This window comes from Dermacentor albipictus, chromosome 5 (genome assembly GCF_038994185.2).
Source record: "Dermacentor albipictus isolate Rhodes 1998 colony chromosome 5, USDA_Dalb.pri_finalv2, whole genome shotgun sequence".
Taxonomy (NCBI): Eukaryota; Metazoa; Arthropoda; class Arachnida; order Ixodida; family Ixodidae; genus Dermacentor; species Dermacentor albipictus.
Genome location: NC_091825.1, coordinates 33,957,694 through 33,974,192, shown reverse-complemented (window position 1 = coordinate 33,974,192; position 16,499 = coordinate 33,957,694). Strand labels below are relative to the sequence as shown.

At 43.1% G+C, this 16,499-nt stretch overlaps 1 protein-coding gene across 2 annotated transcripts in view; it reads right to left on the bottom strand.

The window, feature by feature from the left end:
* Nucleotides 1-16,499, bottom strand: part of LOC135908106 (thiol S-methyltransferase TMT1B-like) — an 86,961-nt gene that overhangs the window by 65,434 nt on the left and 5,028 nt on the right. The window contains exon 1 of one of the 2 annotated variants that reach the window (XM_070539545.1): nucleotides 4,401-4,521. The exons of the other annotated variant lie outside the window; for it this stretch is intronic. The gene's annotated coding sequence lies outside the window, so the exon portion shown is untranslated. Of the gene's footprint in view, nucleotides 1-4,400; nucleotides 4,522-16,499 lie in introns of those variants that run through there. 2 annotated transcript variants of the gene reach the window in all.

The following is a 16,499-nucleotide window of genomic DNA, read 5'->3' as shown; positions in this document are numbered from 1 at the left end:
GCGAAAGCAAGATGACTTCTCTAATAATTGGTAACGTCCAGGATACGTGAGGTCACACATTGTCACGTGTCCTTCACAAGTCTACCGTAATCCACCTTCACCCACTTAACTCTAATTTGTACTAACCTTTATCCTCCTTGCTGTAATTTCTACCAACCTCAATCCACTTTGCTAGAATTTGTAACAACCCCAGTCCACTTTATTCACCTTTTTCCACTTTCAGTCACATGCATTCAGTATAATTCACTTTAATTAACTTTACTCCACCTTAAGTGAACTTAATCCAACTTTATTTCTTTGTTACCAGTGACGTCAGACAATACGCTGATGACGTAACCGATGAATATTTTCGTTACCACTCGTGACGGACGCGCATGTCTTTTCTCCCTGATTGGACATGAAATGCTTTCGCATCAAAAGTAGATGCCACCGTCAAACATGGGTGTCTGCCTGCCGAGCGAACGGCAGGCGCCAAGGGATGATCGCATCCCGCTTCGACATGCGCATCCTGTTTCTCAGCCTCAGCTTCGCGTGTTCCTTTTTGCTGCTCATATTCTCGAATATGCTAACGGAGTCAGTTGTGTATGTCCTTTACAAAGCACGTACTCCAGACACGCTTTAGCTCGTAGTGTTAAATGCCTTGTTGCTTCCCTGTATTATTTTGCGTCTTGTTCTCATTGCCGTCGTTGTGAACGGACGCACATGCACGACCACATGTGCTTCCGTTGCAGCATCGATGTTCAACAACTTCACAGAAAACCCGTTTGCTGTGAAGGCCGCGAACCCACGTAAAGTGCCTCGAGTGGCCAGTCGCGCGGCAATTCAGGCTAAGAAAAAATTTCACGCTCAGAAAAAAAGCGCGTTTACGTAGCACGCATTGAGCATCAAAAAGCTGTTTCGGGAGTTTTTCTTGTTACACTACAATTTTCTCATTGGCACTTTACACCTAACTATAATATGTGATAAGTTGATGAATTAACGACTAATTTGTTTTTAGCTGGAATATAAAAACATGCGCGTGAGTGTCTCCAAGTAACGGCAAACGACATTACCTTGGTGCTGTCGCTACGGGGCGTTTGGATGTATTAAAATCTCGGCACATGATAGTAGGGACACCTCGTATGTCAAAAGCGGGCTGACCGCAAGGAACATGCTCACGTAGCCATATCTTATCACAAATTTCACGGCGTGGCGTGTTCGCTGTTTCAGATGTTCTTTTTCTGCGTCAGTTCTGCTTTAAAAGAGCTTATTTGCAAAGTACTTCTTCACGTGACTCTTACAGAAGCAGGTTTAACAAACATTTATGCGCTCAGCTCGCTAATCTCTAGAACTAGCTCTAAACTACGCATTTCCTTTTGCCAGCAGATCAATTACTGACAAGTTCACTACCATTGTTTCCTTTATTGTGCAAACAACTGCTCAACTTACTCCTTATCTAGAGGTTACCAATTTTAACACTCAAATGATAAAATGATGTCGGCAAAATTTATAACGATTTAATTTGTTATTTAGTGCAGTTATTAACAGCCGGCATATTGATGGTGTAGTACGCGTATTATAAAGCAAGTGTGAAAGCTTGGGTCCGGGTTTCTTGGCGCAATTCAAATTCATGGGCATAAACTCCCTTGCCCAACCATACACTTCTGCCATTACAGTGGCATTAAAGCATTATAGTGGCATTACACTGCCATTACGCACACGCACACGCGCGCGCGCACACACACACACACACACACACACGCACTCTCTCTCTCTCTTTCTCTCTCTCTCGATCGCGAACGCACACACTCTAACTCTCTCTTGCATGCACACAATACACACGCACAGATCTTCATGCGCATGCACACATTTGTTCGCAAGTATGCATGCTGAAACACGAACAACCTCATTCGCAGACGTGCAAACCCAATGCACCGCGAGCACGCACACATGCACTAACACGCGCGTACACGTGCTCGCCCACGCACATGCAAATTCATGCATACATACACGCCGAGGACGCTCACACACGCATACACTCACTCGTGCGCATACAAATGCAAATACGGAGGCACAAGCAGGCACACACATACGCGCACATACACGTGCATACAATTATACACGCACGCACTCAAGACGTGCACACGCATAATCCCTCTCTCTCTGTCCCGGCTGTCTCTCACAAACTTCCGCGTGCAAAAAGATTGTATAACGCTCCCTGTGCCATTACAGTGCCAATGCCGACCGTAATAAACCGCTATACGGTCTGGATTGGGCGCTACATTAAGTAAATGTGCTCTCTGCCGGGCGGATGAAAAACGATTTCGTCCTGTCGTGGGGCTTCACCGCCTATCCTTGACTTCCTTTAACGCAGCACTAATCATTTGATATAGTTCCTTGATGCATATGTTGTTAGAAGATACTACACTCTCGTTGTACTCAGGTGCAACCCCTTACAATGAATCATAAATTGAACAAAAAAAGCGAACCTAACAATGCATACGTGAAAAACTAATAAGGAGATGAAAGGCGAAATAATTTCACGGATCTCGTGCATGATACTATATTAAAAAGAACTTACAAAATAAAATGAAAAAATACAAGAAGCCAACACAAAATAACAAAAGTTAGTGCCCTGGCAAAACATGTCTTCGCGATAAATTTAAAGTAGGTGCAGACATCGAAACACAATGCTAACTTAATTAGTACAGTCATTTCTTTATTCAAATAGGTAGTCTTTATTTGAGATTTAAAGATGGAAAGGTAGTTACATTGTTTTAAGGCACTAGGCAGGGAGTTACATAGTGATATAGCAGAAAAAACAATGGCTTGTTTTCCATGATTAGTGTGTACGTGAGGAAAAAGAAGATTGCCCTTAAAAGAAAAGCGGGTGCAATTAGCGTTAACCAACCTGCATTATGGGATTATATCGATGTAGAGATAGCGATGAAAAACCTTGAAAAATGAGAGAGCAAGATTATAGTAATAAAATAGGGATAAAGGTAGTATGGCCTAAATGAGAGCAGCATTCCGGCCAAGTTGGTAATCCATTACTTAAATGATATTGCGCGACACTAAAAAACGACACGGACGTGACAGAAGACGACGCAATAAAGAATGCCAGTGAACGGGATTGTCGAGGTGCAACAGAAATAATGCGAATAGCCTGTTTTGGAAGGTTTAGGAGAGGTGATATATGGATATTATCCTCCTGAGACCCGAGATGCATTTGGGTGCACAGATTTTCCCCAAACTTTCAGAATAAATCAGTATGGTTATGAAGGTGAAAAGTGTTAAATGTTTTTTCAATAGCCGTGATAATTTCAGCTCAGCGCGATGTCCAATATATTGGACACTGGGATGCTACCCGGTCTTTCTTCACCCAGTGCGCACGTAATGACGTACCGCAGACATTACGCAAAACTCGTGTGCTAAAATATTTTAATAACTCAAAAGGCAAAGTAGTCAATAAAGTACATAAGAAGAGCATTCCTCTGCTCCAAAAAAATTTTTGCTCTTGTGTTCACTTCTCGTGGGCAATTTCAAAACACCTGTTTGTCCTTGGTAATGCAGAAGAAGACCCGACATTTGGTGCAAAAGAACTTTGTTTTCATGTCGCAGCCCTGTAGTCTGCAACGGGCAGTGTTTGCAGTGTCTGCCAGTATTGAGTAGTGGGTAGTGCTCTTTTCTTGGGGTTCTCGAGGAGACAGCCGAACCTGCTTTGATGGCGGATGCCACTCGGCTTCGTTATCACTCTCCGTTTCATCCTGTTTCTTCCCTTGAGCCACGAGAGTCTCAGCAACAGATTGGCGGAACTGCATATATTTCAGTATTTCTTTCCGCTGTTTGTTTAGGGAGCGTATGTCCCGCGTGTTCTCACCCAGGAGTTGTTGAGGGCAATGTCGAAGAGGTGAAAGATGGCCCTGATTGTCTACTTGTTGACGCCTGCTTTTATCTTGTAGTAACTTATTCGGTGTGCCATGTTGACGTTGTACTAGCGAACAATATCTGGTAGAGGGATATTAATATGTTTTTCCCTTACGAGACCACCTGCGACAGTAGGTGTGTTGCTTGTCCAAGCCATGGATTGAATAAAGAAACGTTATCGGCTTAATTCATGAGACACGCGAGGCCGGTCCCCCGAAGAAAAAAAGAGACGCGATTTCGTCCACAAGCCGCTAAACGCCAACAGTACTCGCCTGCTGTTCATAACAAGGCCATCGCAAAAGCGTGGTCAAAATAACCAGGTTGAGTCCCAGCGTCCAACGTAATGGACACGCGAAATCAAAGGAGGAGTGAAAAAAAAGTAAGCGCGCGAACAGTTAAAATTTTTTTTCTGCGCGTACGCTGTTGTGTTAACTTTAATACAATATCAAAGATATGCCCTAAAAGCAGGTAGAAATACGAGGAACAGTGCTTACTTCTCTGGCAGTTGCCGTAAAACGCCGCGCCGCTTAATTCCGCCATTGTGGAACTGTTTCGGCGGTAATTTGAACGATGTATTTTCATCAATGCTGCATAGATGGCGCAAGCAGATGTCCAATAAGCTGTTCAGTGCGGTTTTATGAGGATGAAAGCCTTGTCACAGGAGCACTGTCTCATATCTGAATGTCCAATATATTGGACAAATCCCCATAGCGGGGTCTCAGGAGGAGGTGCCGCCCCAGGATTCCATGCGATAGTTGATATGACTGCGAATAAAAGCGTAAAGTGACAAGAGTTGCGATATACCAAAAAAAAGGCCTCGAGTGCAAATGAGTGCCCGAAGTCGCAGTGCAATTTTCCTAATAACCGACATAATACAGTCACAAAATTTTACATTAGAGTCGACAACAACACATACAAACTTAGTGCTACGGTTAATTTTGATATCTTGGGATTGAATACATAAAGAACGAGCAATTGAAGTTTTTTCAGAGGGGACATAAAAATGATAAAATGCGTTTTGTTTACGTTAATTTAGTTTACTTATAGTGGAGCAGTTCTGAAGCGAGTTTAAATCTGTAAACACTGGGGAATGTCCTTATTAAGGGTGAAGAAGAGAATCGGGTGCAATGTAGAGCCTTCAGGAACACCACATTTTATAGTAATTCGGTCCGAGTTAACACCATTATTAGAAATACGTTGTTTCCTTTTATGAAAACTCCATAATAGGTTTGAAGGTGGTCCAGTCAAGCCATAACGCTGGAGTTTTATAAGTATGTTTTGGTCAATAGAGTAAAAGCCCTTGCAAAGTGAACTAAAACAGTTGCAGCATCAGTTTCGCTATCAATGTATGTTTTAATTATGTCAGTGAAGTTTCCAATAGCTATATTCATAGAAAGCCCCTCTAGAAAATCAAACTCACAATTGGAGAAAATTTGAAATTGCAAGATATTTAATAAGGCGGATTTCAATTAGTTTTTTCTAAACGTTTGTAGGGAAGGAAGCACAGAAATTGGCCCGAAATTTTCGGAAAGCATACAGTGAGCTTTTTTAAAGACAGACAGTATCTTTGCCTCATTGAGCTGTTGCGGAAACAGCCCAGTCATAAATACCAAGTTAAAGATATCAGAATGCACAGGAGCGATTAGAAATCTAATTTCCTGGCAGCACCGTTAAACCAATTATCTAAGCCCCGGCCTGTGGTGAGCAGCTGGTAATAACCGATTGCACTTCTTCAAGGTGAGTAGTGTATAAAAAGAAAGGAAAGAGGATAACGGGCAATAGTACAGGAGTAAGGAGAGGTAGAGGTATCAAAGCAAGCAAAGGAGAAGTGCTCAGAAAAAGCGCTTGCAATCCCTGAAGCGTCATCAATATATAGGCCATCCTCAAAAACCAAAGCCATTTGCTTATGTGGTTTTACTTTGTTAATAAAAAATTGAACAAGCAGTTTCCATTTTTTTCTTGAGTCACTTCCACAATCCTGAAGCTGTAATATTGCCGCTTGGCTGCTTTGCGAAGAGGGACTAATACAGTCGAATACTTTTCATAACTTGATTTTAGTTTGCCGTTGAATGGACATGTCGTTTTGTTTTCTTGTATAAATTATTCTTCTTCCGTAAAGAAGAAAGAAGAGATATTGTAATCCAAGGGGCGCATGGAGACCGATATCGTTTATTGGAAGACATAGTTCCTGTACAGCTCTATATCACCTCAGTAATGACAGAATAAAGTCCACGCAGAGCAGCGCCAAGATCAGTGAAGTTAAGGAAATGGGACCAGTCAGCGTTCGAAATAGTACGGACAACTTCATTGCCATAAAAGCATATAGGAAGGTGAGGCAGATGGACGGGAACTGCAGATTAGGCAGATAAAAAACACTGCTAAGTGATCGCTGATATTGCAATCGAGTGCACCAGAATAAACATGTTCATCGACATTTGAGAGTAAGTGATCAGGTAAGGAAATCGAATAGTTAACGCAACCAGTAGGCACATATATAAATGATTGTAAATAAAACTTAGAGATACAGCTGATATAATCAATACAGACGTGGTTCAAAGCGTCAAGTAGGTTAATAATTATAATATCGCCCATTACAAATATGTTCTTCTTTTCGAAGCTTAATTTATCAAGTAGCTCAGCAAAGCAGTTACAAAAATCAGTGGCGTTAGAAGACGGGGAAAGGTAAATGGAGGCAAATATGGATTTTTTGTTAATAATACTGCTGACCGGCTCAAGTTCAATCAGAACGGATACGCATTTCACAACATTGATGTTATAGTTTGTGCACCTGGTGTATGACGGTTGTTCCAAAATGAAGATTGTAGGGCCTCCATGGGCGTCGCTGGTATGGTGAGCGAATTTACAATGGTAATCATCGAAATTGCGTAAATTCTTATCGTCCGAGGAAAGTGACGCCTCAAAAAAATATGGAACGGAAACGTGATGCTTAAGGCGATGAAGAAGGGAGTGAATATCATAAAAATTCATTTTAAGGCTGCGCGAATTAAAAGGAATGACGGAAAAATATTCATGATTAGGTAAGGAATCATCAAATTCACTCGGGGAAAGAACGTCAACGGTCAATATAGGAATTGTTATGTCAACCTTATATTAGCCCTAACATGTCAAATATTTTCCTATCAGGTTCGCAATTATTCCAAAAGACGCGGCTCGTCATTGTTTTTTAGCCTTTATGACACGATTGTCAATTCATACAAACATCCATTCCTGCTGATTCTTTACTGCGTGCGCCTTAGAAAGCAGCTTTTTGTTCTCAGGTGTTAGGTGGTCATTAATAAAAATAGCATTTTCACCACAGCCAGAGAACCCAAGAGAAGAGGTTATAGGGAGAGCCTTGCGAGCCTTAGAAACAAAAGCATCTCGCTTTTGCCTTGAATAAAATCGAACAATGATGTTCTTTTGACTTGCTACCGGAGTAGGAACTCTATGAACAGTGTCAAAATCGTTTACAGACACAGGACTACCGGTTTTCTTACCCAGGAGCTCGATAATATTGTAGCAGACCTCACCCTAGGTCACGGGAACACCCCTGATCTCAACATTATTCAAGCTTGAGTATTGCTGAAGTTGAGACACGTTAGGTGAGAGTCGATCATTGCACTCAGCAGGGGTTTTGTTCCTAGTAGCCAGGGCAGTGTTTTCAGCTTAAACAGCCTCTAGTTGACTACACATGAAATTCATGGAATTCCTAATATCAGCCAGTTCTTGCTGTAGCTTTTTGGCTTCACAACGGCTGCCGATAGTCGAAGCACATGTAACCGAATCAAGCTTCTTCGAATGCTCGAGCAATATATTTTTAACACAGAAGTTAAACTCGTCGAACTCCCAGGATAGCGCAGCAACCGTGGGAGCCATGAACGAGCGATCTGAGTGTGACGGCCCAGTAGGGTTAAGGAACACGAAGAGTAATGCTATCTTCGGCTGGTCGCTTCCATCCCCCGAAGCAGAGTCGGGCAGATCCGGCGTTCCCCGAGATCAGAGGTAGAGGACGAGCGCGCAAGCCAAACGTGCGACTCGCTCTCGGAGGAGGCAATGGCAGATGCTAAACCACGTGACTACTAGCAACGTCCGATGTTTCGCTTATCGAAAGCTCTCGGCGCTGCCGGGAAAACCGGCGGACGCGCCTGCGGAACGAGCGTTCGTCGCAGTGGCCTAGGTTGCCTAGGTTACGGTGGGCCGTCGCCAACAGCAGCAGCGCGGCTTTGCGATGACGTTTCAATTTCGACGACTGCTCTGACGACAGGGCTCGGAGCGCCTCAGAGCGCTCGAAGGTGGAGGAGAGCAATCGAGAAGAACCAGCCGAACGCAGGGCGGGCACCCTCTTTCAACCAGCCGAAGACAACGCCGCTCGCGAAAGCGCTCCAGAGCGCTCAGAAACGGCCAGTCGAAGATGGCATAAATTTTATGAATTACCTGTAGCAGGAAAATACACAGATAAGGAGGCAGTCCGAAAGGCCCACAACGTCACATCATTCACTCGAATGTGGTCACGGCCGGGGTGTGGCCGGACATTTTAAGCGCTCGGCCAGGAATAGGATGACAACACGCGTCGACGTTGAGCTGCAAGGGGCACGGATGATAGTCAGATGTGCGCAGGCGAGGCACACTTGGAGGCTTTCGCGCAGGCACGTTGAGTCTATATCCGAACTCATTCACAGATTAGGTGCCGGCGTACGCTAGACGCCTAGACTGATTATTTTCTTCTTTTTCGCAGTGAGCCCGCGAGCTTTACTTTTTTCGAGACACTGCTGAGAGCGCTTCCATCCACAAGCCCACAGGAGCGCAGCAATATAGTTTCCCAGAACAGTTACTAAAGGGAACGGTGGCACCGCGATCGTTTAGCCATCGTGGCAATGATGATTAGTGCGTAGATTCGCCTGCTCTTCGCGATTCCGGCTTCAGGCGTTCTTCTGAATCGCTTATTATGATTTATCAGCCTTCATTGGAGCAAATATCAAAGTAATGTATGCTGTCTTAAAATTCAGAAGACAGATCTTGTGAGCTCCCATAATACTTACAAAATACAGCGATTACGCTTGTCCATGCGTCTGTAGCGTAATAGATTACTTTACGGATTAAAAACTACGCAATTAAATTCATGGTTTTATTATCGGGCTTCTGCGCTAGAAGTCATGTATCCTGCCATCGAAAAATCCTAATATTGTTCATCCATCATTATCAACACCGTAATTTATTGAAAAGAGCAATTTGCAGCATGACGAAGCCGTTTGAAGCCATAACGACGAAGTGTAGGTGAATATATGTACTACCTCTAATTCCCATGCTAGGTGTACCCACCCAGCTTGCACCACCACTATACATATATATATATATATATATATATATATATATATATATATATATATATATATATATATATATATTGACTGACAAAGAAGCTTGAGAACAAGTTAAAGACCACGCAATGAGCGATGGAACGAAGAATGCTAGGAGTAACTATAAGAGACAGAAAGATAGCGGTTTGGATCAGAGAGCAAATGGGTATAGACGATATTCTAATAGACATTAAGTGAAAAAAATGGCGCTGGGCAGGTAATGTAATGCGCAGATTAGGTAACCGTTGGACCATTAGGGTGACAGAATGGGTACAAATAGAAGGGAAGTGCTGTAGAGGACGGCAGAAGACTAGGTGGTGCAAAGAAATTTCGGGTGCTATAGTTGGAATCGGTTGGCGCAGTACAGGGGTAATTAGAGATCGCAGGGAGAAGCCTTTGTCCTGCAGTGGACATAAACAGGATGATGATTGTGATATTAGGCGTTAGGCGCTTTTTTCCTAGCGCCGAAGAAAGTTCGTGCCATATGAAAAAAAGTAAAAGCAATTATGTCACTGTGTTCATACAATTTCTTACCATAGCTAGATGGAGACTCTGGAGTGAGCCTACATATATATATACATATATATATATATATATATATATATATATATATATATATATATATATATATATATATATATATATATATTGGTGCATATTTAATATAATACTGGGAGCAAGGTAATGGGCTTCAAATATTTAAGTTCCTTAACATCACCCTTTTTGAGGATTAGTTTAATGTTTGCATTTATCCAGTTCTCTGGGACCCTAGCAGGTCGATAGGACACTTCGCAAAGAGAGCCGCCAGCTTTCCTAACATTATGTCTCCTCCATCTTTGATTAGATCGACTGGTATTTCATTCTCTCCTGCCACTGTTCCCCGTTTAATGCCTTGCAAGGCCCTTCTGACCTCATCTGTAGTTATAGGAGGAGTTTCTGTATACTGTTCATTATTGTTTCGAATAGAGTACTCATGACTCCTCTGGCTATTGTACAGGTAAGCATAGAATTATTCCACTGTTTTTATTATGCCTTCGAGATTGCTGATGATAATCCCTGCTTGTCTTTCAGTGCATAAATCTTGGTTTGTCCAATGACAAGTTTTCTTCTCACTGATTTCAGGCTGCGTCCGTTTTTTACGTCTTCTTCAGTCTTTCTCACGTTATAATTTCTAATATTACTTATTTTCGCTTTGTTGGCCAGTTTTGGCAGTTCTGAGAATTCGACCTTATCTCTTGAATTGGACACTTTCATTCTTTGTCGTTTCTTTATTGGGTCCTTTGTTACTTGGGAGAGCTTGCCTACTGTTCGACTTGGTGCCTTGCCTCCCACTTCAATTGCTGCCTCTGAAGCCCACCTCATTACGGCTTCATTCATTACCTCTATGTCATCATCATCATCTCTCTGTTCTAAGGCTGCATATTTGTATGAAAGTACCAGCCTAAATTTGTATGCTTCTACCCTTACTGCTTCCAAGTTGACCTGTCTTTTCTTAAGCAATTTTACTCTCCCGCTGTTCAAATAGAGGTGAATCCTAGCCCTCACTAACCTTTGATCACTGCACTTTACGCTACCTATCACTTTTACATCCTGCACTATGCTGGAATCGGTAGAAAGTGTGAAATCAATTTCATTTCTTGTTTCACCATTAGGGATTTTCCTGGACCACTTTCTGTTGCTGCGTTTGCTGAAAAGGTGTTCATTATTCTCAGCTTATTCCTTTCAGCGAATTCTACCAGCATGCCTCTTCTCGCATTTCTTGAATCGACGCCGTAGTTGCCAATTACTTTTTCACCCGCCTGCTTTTCCCCCCCTTCTGCATTGAAGTCACCCGTTACTACTGTATGCCGAGTGTTCACTTTACTCATCTGTAATTAAACATCTTCATAAAGCTGATCTGATTCCTCATTGTCATCGCTCGATGTTGGAGCGTAGTCTTGTACTACCTTTATTGCATACCTCTTATTAAGTTTGATTACGACTACTGCTACCCTGTCACTCACGCTGTAGAATTCATCAATGTTGCCAGCCGTATCCTTATGTATCAGAAATCCTACTCCGTATTGCTCCTTATCAGGGAGACCTCTATAGGAGACGTCATGGACGTTATTTAGCAATGTATAAGCCTGACCAGTTCTTCTAATCTCACTGAGGTCGATAATGTCCCAAACAATGTCTGATAATTCCTCAAAGACTCCTGCTAAGCTAGCCTCACCCGAGAGGGTTCGGGTGTTGAACATTGCAAGGGTCAGTTACCATTGGCGGCCTGTCCGGACCCAGAGATTCTTAGCCCCCTCTGCTGCGTTACAGCTCTGACCGCCACCTTGGTCAGGTGATTCGTAGCTGCTGGTGACTGATGGGCATTGGCTAAATGTGCATATCATCAGGAAGGTTGTGGCCGAATACTGCATCAGGCAGGCCAATTCCTGTTCTTGTGAGGGAATGTCTTTGTTCAAGCTTATTGGGCCTTTCTAATTCCGTTGTACCTGGATTTGTATAGGCCCACTCACTCTCGGCATGTTTCACTGGTGTCAGACGTCACTCCAACCCTGCAGATTTAGTGCACTGGAGAACGTCAAATTTAACACATAAAAAAAACGAGGGGGGGGATTTGAACTTCCTGCTACTGCAACCAAGAATTCGGCATAGCTCAGTAAGATAATCTCGCAGGCAGCAAGACTACCTTGTGGCGGATAAGTACGGCCCAGAGCGCCCTAGATGCGTAAGATATTCGCTAATTTGTCCATCCTTTGCGGGTTAAGGGATCCTCAAAGGAAGCGCGTTTTGGCAATGCGCCTCGTAAGTGGCTGTGCACAAGTTCTTGAACATTTCTAGTGTTATCGAGTGTCTAGTGCCAACATCTATTCCCGTATTAGGGTCCCCGAATACATTTCCATGATCTGTATAAGGTAGCTTCTATTTATTGTAGGCTTATGAAGTGCGAATCGTGGCAGCTGCAGATGTTCGGAATTTGTCTGCGTTATATTTTCTTTTGTTGTCACGAGAAAGCATGCGCAAGGTATGTGGGTAGTGTTTGCGAAGCCCTTTTCTTAGAGATTTCATGTTGCCCGATATAGTGTCAATTTTCGGTGGCCCTAACCTCTTGTTTCCCGAATCTCACGCATGCAGGCGGTCTTGAGAGCGCCTTGGTACATGATATATTTTCGCCGTACTTGAACAGCACTTAACACTTGTGCGTAAACATAAAAAGGGAAAAGTTTCCAGCGCTTGCCGAGATGCCCCGATTCGCGTATGATCCGCTCGCAGCGGCTGCTTGTCCCTTGGTGCCCGAAAACTAGCGCTCCCGGGTAGCTATTCAGCATGGTCAGTCGCGCTGCTGTCTCAATACAGCTCTGAGTCTCGCACAAAGCAGGCGATCTTCACAGCTTCCAGTGGTGTCTTCATCCTTTCTACAGCTTTAGACAGCGGTTATACTAGAGCTACTGAGAAGGAGGAAATGGGGGGAGGGTAACTGATCCCGTAGTATTTCTCGGAACGCGGCGGGCCGAGGCGCTAGGGAAATGGGAATTGTGTTCCTCATTTAGCATACAGTGCTGCCTTTTTCAATCAGTCAGACATGGTTTGAACATTTCGCGCTTCTAAGAAATTTACGGCTAGAATACAAACGAAAATAATGAATGAATGAATGAATGAATGAATGAATGAATGAATGAATGAATGAATGAATGAATGAATGAATGAATGAATGAATGAATGAATGAATGTGTGGTGTTTATTGGCGCAAGGGGCAGGTATGGCCAAAGAGCGCCACGTCCATGGTGATGAGTTCGCAGTGTACTTATGAGTTCTATGACGTTGACGTAACGTGACCGTAGAGGGGCCTAAAAAATAGCCGCTCTAAAGTGAGTAAACCTATCTGAAAATAAGATTATGTTGATGGCAAATGACGTGTACTATGCACATTAAAATCCATTTCGAAAGAACGATACAATGCACAAAACATATCAGATGCTTGAATTGGCTAGAGCACTACTGCCTCTTAAGGGCCCTTGAAACACAAGGGCCTGGAGGCATGCGCTATGTAATAAAAATTATCACAGTGGCATCTTCTGAAAAGAGGATGCGCTACGAATGTAAAGGACTTAAAACATGTAGGATAACATCATTAAAAAAACCGAGGAACGCTTCAGTGGTAAAAAGCGGTTCTTGGCCAAGAAACATAGCCGGATAAAGAGGGACAGAGCAGCGGTATGCTAGAAGAAAATGTTTCTTTCTCTCAGCTTCGGCCTGCCGACACTCCAGGATGATGTAAAGGCCGGTCAGCCTTTCACCACATCTATCGCAGGTTGGAGGTTCATTTCCAGTCAGTAGAAAATTATGAGTGCCAAATATGTGTCCTATTCTCAGATGGCAGAATAGTACATCTATTCGCCGTGATTTCGTTGCGGAGGGCCAAAAACCTAATTGTGGCTTTATCACGCGCAGCTTATTATTTGTTTCTGCGTCCCACATACGTTGCCAGTGGTTTCGAGGTTTCTTTCGTAACAGAAGCTTCAGATCTGTGACAGGAACAGGAGCGGTAAGATTAACAGCGTGCGATTCAATTGACGTGTCCATGTAATCCGCCAGAACGCTGCCCTCGATGCCCCTATGGCGACGCACCCAGCATATAATGATATGCTGATTAGATAGATAAGCTTTACACTGGTAGGAATAAATTTCAGTAAGGACTGGATTTTTGTGCTTATAGAGTCACATCAACGCCTTCACGACACTTAGGGAGTCTGTATATGTAACTGCTTCTTGGAGTTTTGATTTCCTTATATACATCACAGCCGACAGTATTGCGTATTGCAAGATACTTGTTTCCGGATTCAGAACATCGGATTCCGAGAAGGATGGACTGACGTCTGCGTAGGACACTCCAGCATGTGACGTGGAAGCGTCTGTGCACAACTCTGTGCAGGAGTGGTTATACTGAGTTCTAGGAAATGCATTCGGATTTCAACCTCTGGAGCGTGCTTGGTAACTTTTGGAAAGTATACGTCACATTCTACCACCTGACAGTCCCAAGGGGTAACAGCTTGGTTGGATGCGTTAAGCGATGCTCGAGGAGTGGGACATCCATTTCAATGCTGAGCTCCCTCACGCGCAGTGAAAAGGGCTGTCTTACAGAGGGACGATTACGAAAGAGTGTAGCATATGTCATGTCGTTAACGGTATTGAAGCATGGATGCTCATGATTAGAATGTATTCTGAAAAAATATGTCAAGCTGATGTATGTTCTCTATATGTGGAAAGACCATTCATTTGATTCGGCATATAAGCTTTCAATCGGGGTTGTTCTGATAGCGCCAGTGGTTAAGCGGATACCTAGATGGGGAACAGGATGTAACATCGTTAGCGTGCTCGGGGCGGCAGAGTTGTATACTACGGCACCATAATCCAATCGTGACCAAATTACGCTCTTGTAAGATTCATTAAACACTTTCTGTCACTACCCCATGTAGTCTGGTATAGAAGTTTCAATGAGTTCACTGTTTTTAGACACTTTTCTTTAAGGTATTTAATGTGTGCAATGAAAGTTAGCCTATAGTCAAGTATAACACCTAGAAATATGTGTTCTTTGTTGATAGGCACTTGTGGTCCACGCAGTCCTAAGCAAGGATCCAGAACCAGGCCTCTCTTTCTTGTAAAAAGAACACAAGAACTTCGGTGAGGATTGATTTTGAAGCCGTTTTTCTCTGCCCACTTTGACACTTTGTTTAAGCCATGCTCTACCTGTCTCTCGCACACTGCGAGGTTACAGGATTTGAAATCTATTTGCATGTCGTCCACATAGACGGAATAAAGATGGCCGGTGGTTATTAAGCACGAAGTGTTGTCATTTTAACAATAAGGAGTGTGCAGCTGAGCACGCTTCCCTGGGTTAAACCAGTTTCCTGCATAAGTGGACGTGACAGCAGATAGCCGGCTTTTACCTGGAAGGTTCTATTGGACAGATAGCTTTCTATTAGGTTTAGCACATTACCATGAATGCCCATTTCTGACAAGTCTCTCAAGATTCCGCAGCGTTACGTTGTGTCGTACGCTTTCTCCATATCGAAGAATATGGATAAGAAAAAACTGTTTGTGTAGAAATGCGTCACAGATATTAGTGCGTACAAGATGATCCATGATAGCAGTACGTACAAGATGATCGGTTGTGGACCACCCTTGTCTGAAGCAACAGTGATAGGGATCAAGCATTTTGCTGAGTTCAAGGAAATGGATGAGTCGCCGATCATTCACTTTTTTAAATACCTAACAAAGGCAACTTGTGAGGGCTATTGGGCGGTATCTTGCTGCAGAGAAAGGGTCTTTGCCTTGTTTCAAAACAGGGACCACAATGGCTTCTTTTCATGTGGTTGGAAGGTATTCTAGAGCCCAAATAGTGTTGTGAAGTGTGAGTAGTGTAACTTGCGTGTCATTGTGCAAGTTTTTGATAATTTCATACATAATTCTGTCAGATGCCGGTGCAGAGCTCTTGCATGCGTTCAAGGCAGCTCTCAACACGGCAATACCAAAAGAACGGTTGTACGGTTCATTCTGTCGACATTTTCTTATGAATGGCTTACATTATTCTATTCGTTTATATTTGAGAAAGGATTGTGAATAATGGGCTGAACTTGACACTCCCTCAAAGTGATCCCAAGTGAGTCTGCATTATCTTGCAGGGTGTCGCCCTGTTTGTTTACCAAAGGGAGTGAATATGTTGTTCGCCTTCTGATACTATTAACCCTGTTCCAGGCTTTGCCCTCACCGGAAACGGAAATAATCAAGAAGGAATAACTGCAGATGGAGACGAAAAGAATGAACACATAATATACGATCGTTCTGCCGTGCTTAAAATCTGTGTGTAAACTTTACAGCTAGTTGTTGTTGCGATTTGCTTTCGTTTATTTTTTGCGGCAATCCTGTAAACAAAAACCTTGCTGTCATTTTTCTCAGTACCTCTTTTGTGAAAATGTTGCATCCTCAAGAAAGCCCCTTTTGGCAGCGCGCCTAGTAAGTTGCTGTGGATAAGTTCTTGAACATTTGTTGTGTTATCGACTGTGTAGGGCCAACATCTATTCACATATTAGGTTTCCCGAATAGGTTTCCAAGATGTGTATAAGGTAGCTTCTGAAACCTAACATTGAAGCAACTTTATTGGATCTTCCATCGCATACTCTACAATATTTCCACTGACCAACCCCTAAAGCACTTATTTAAAACTTATGATAAATAAACATA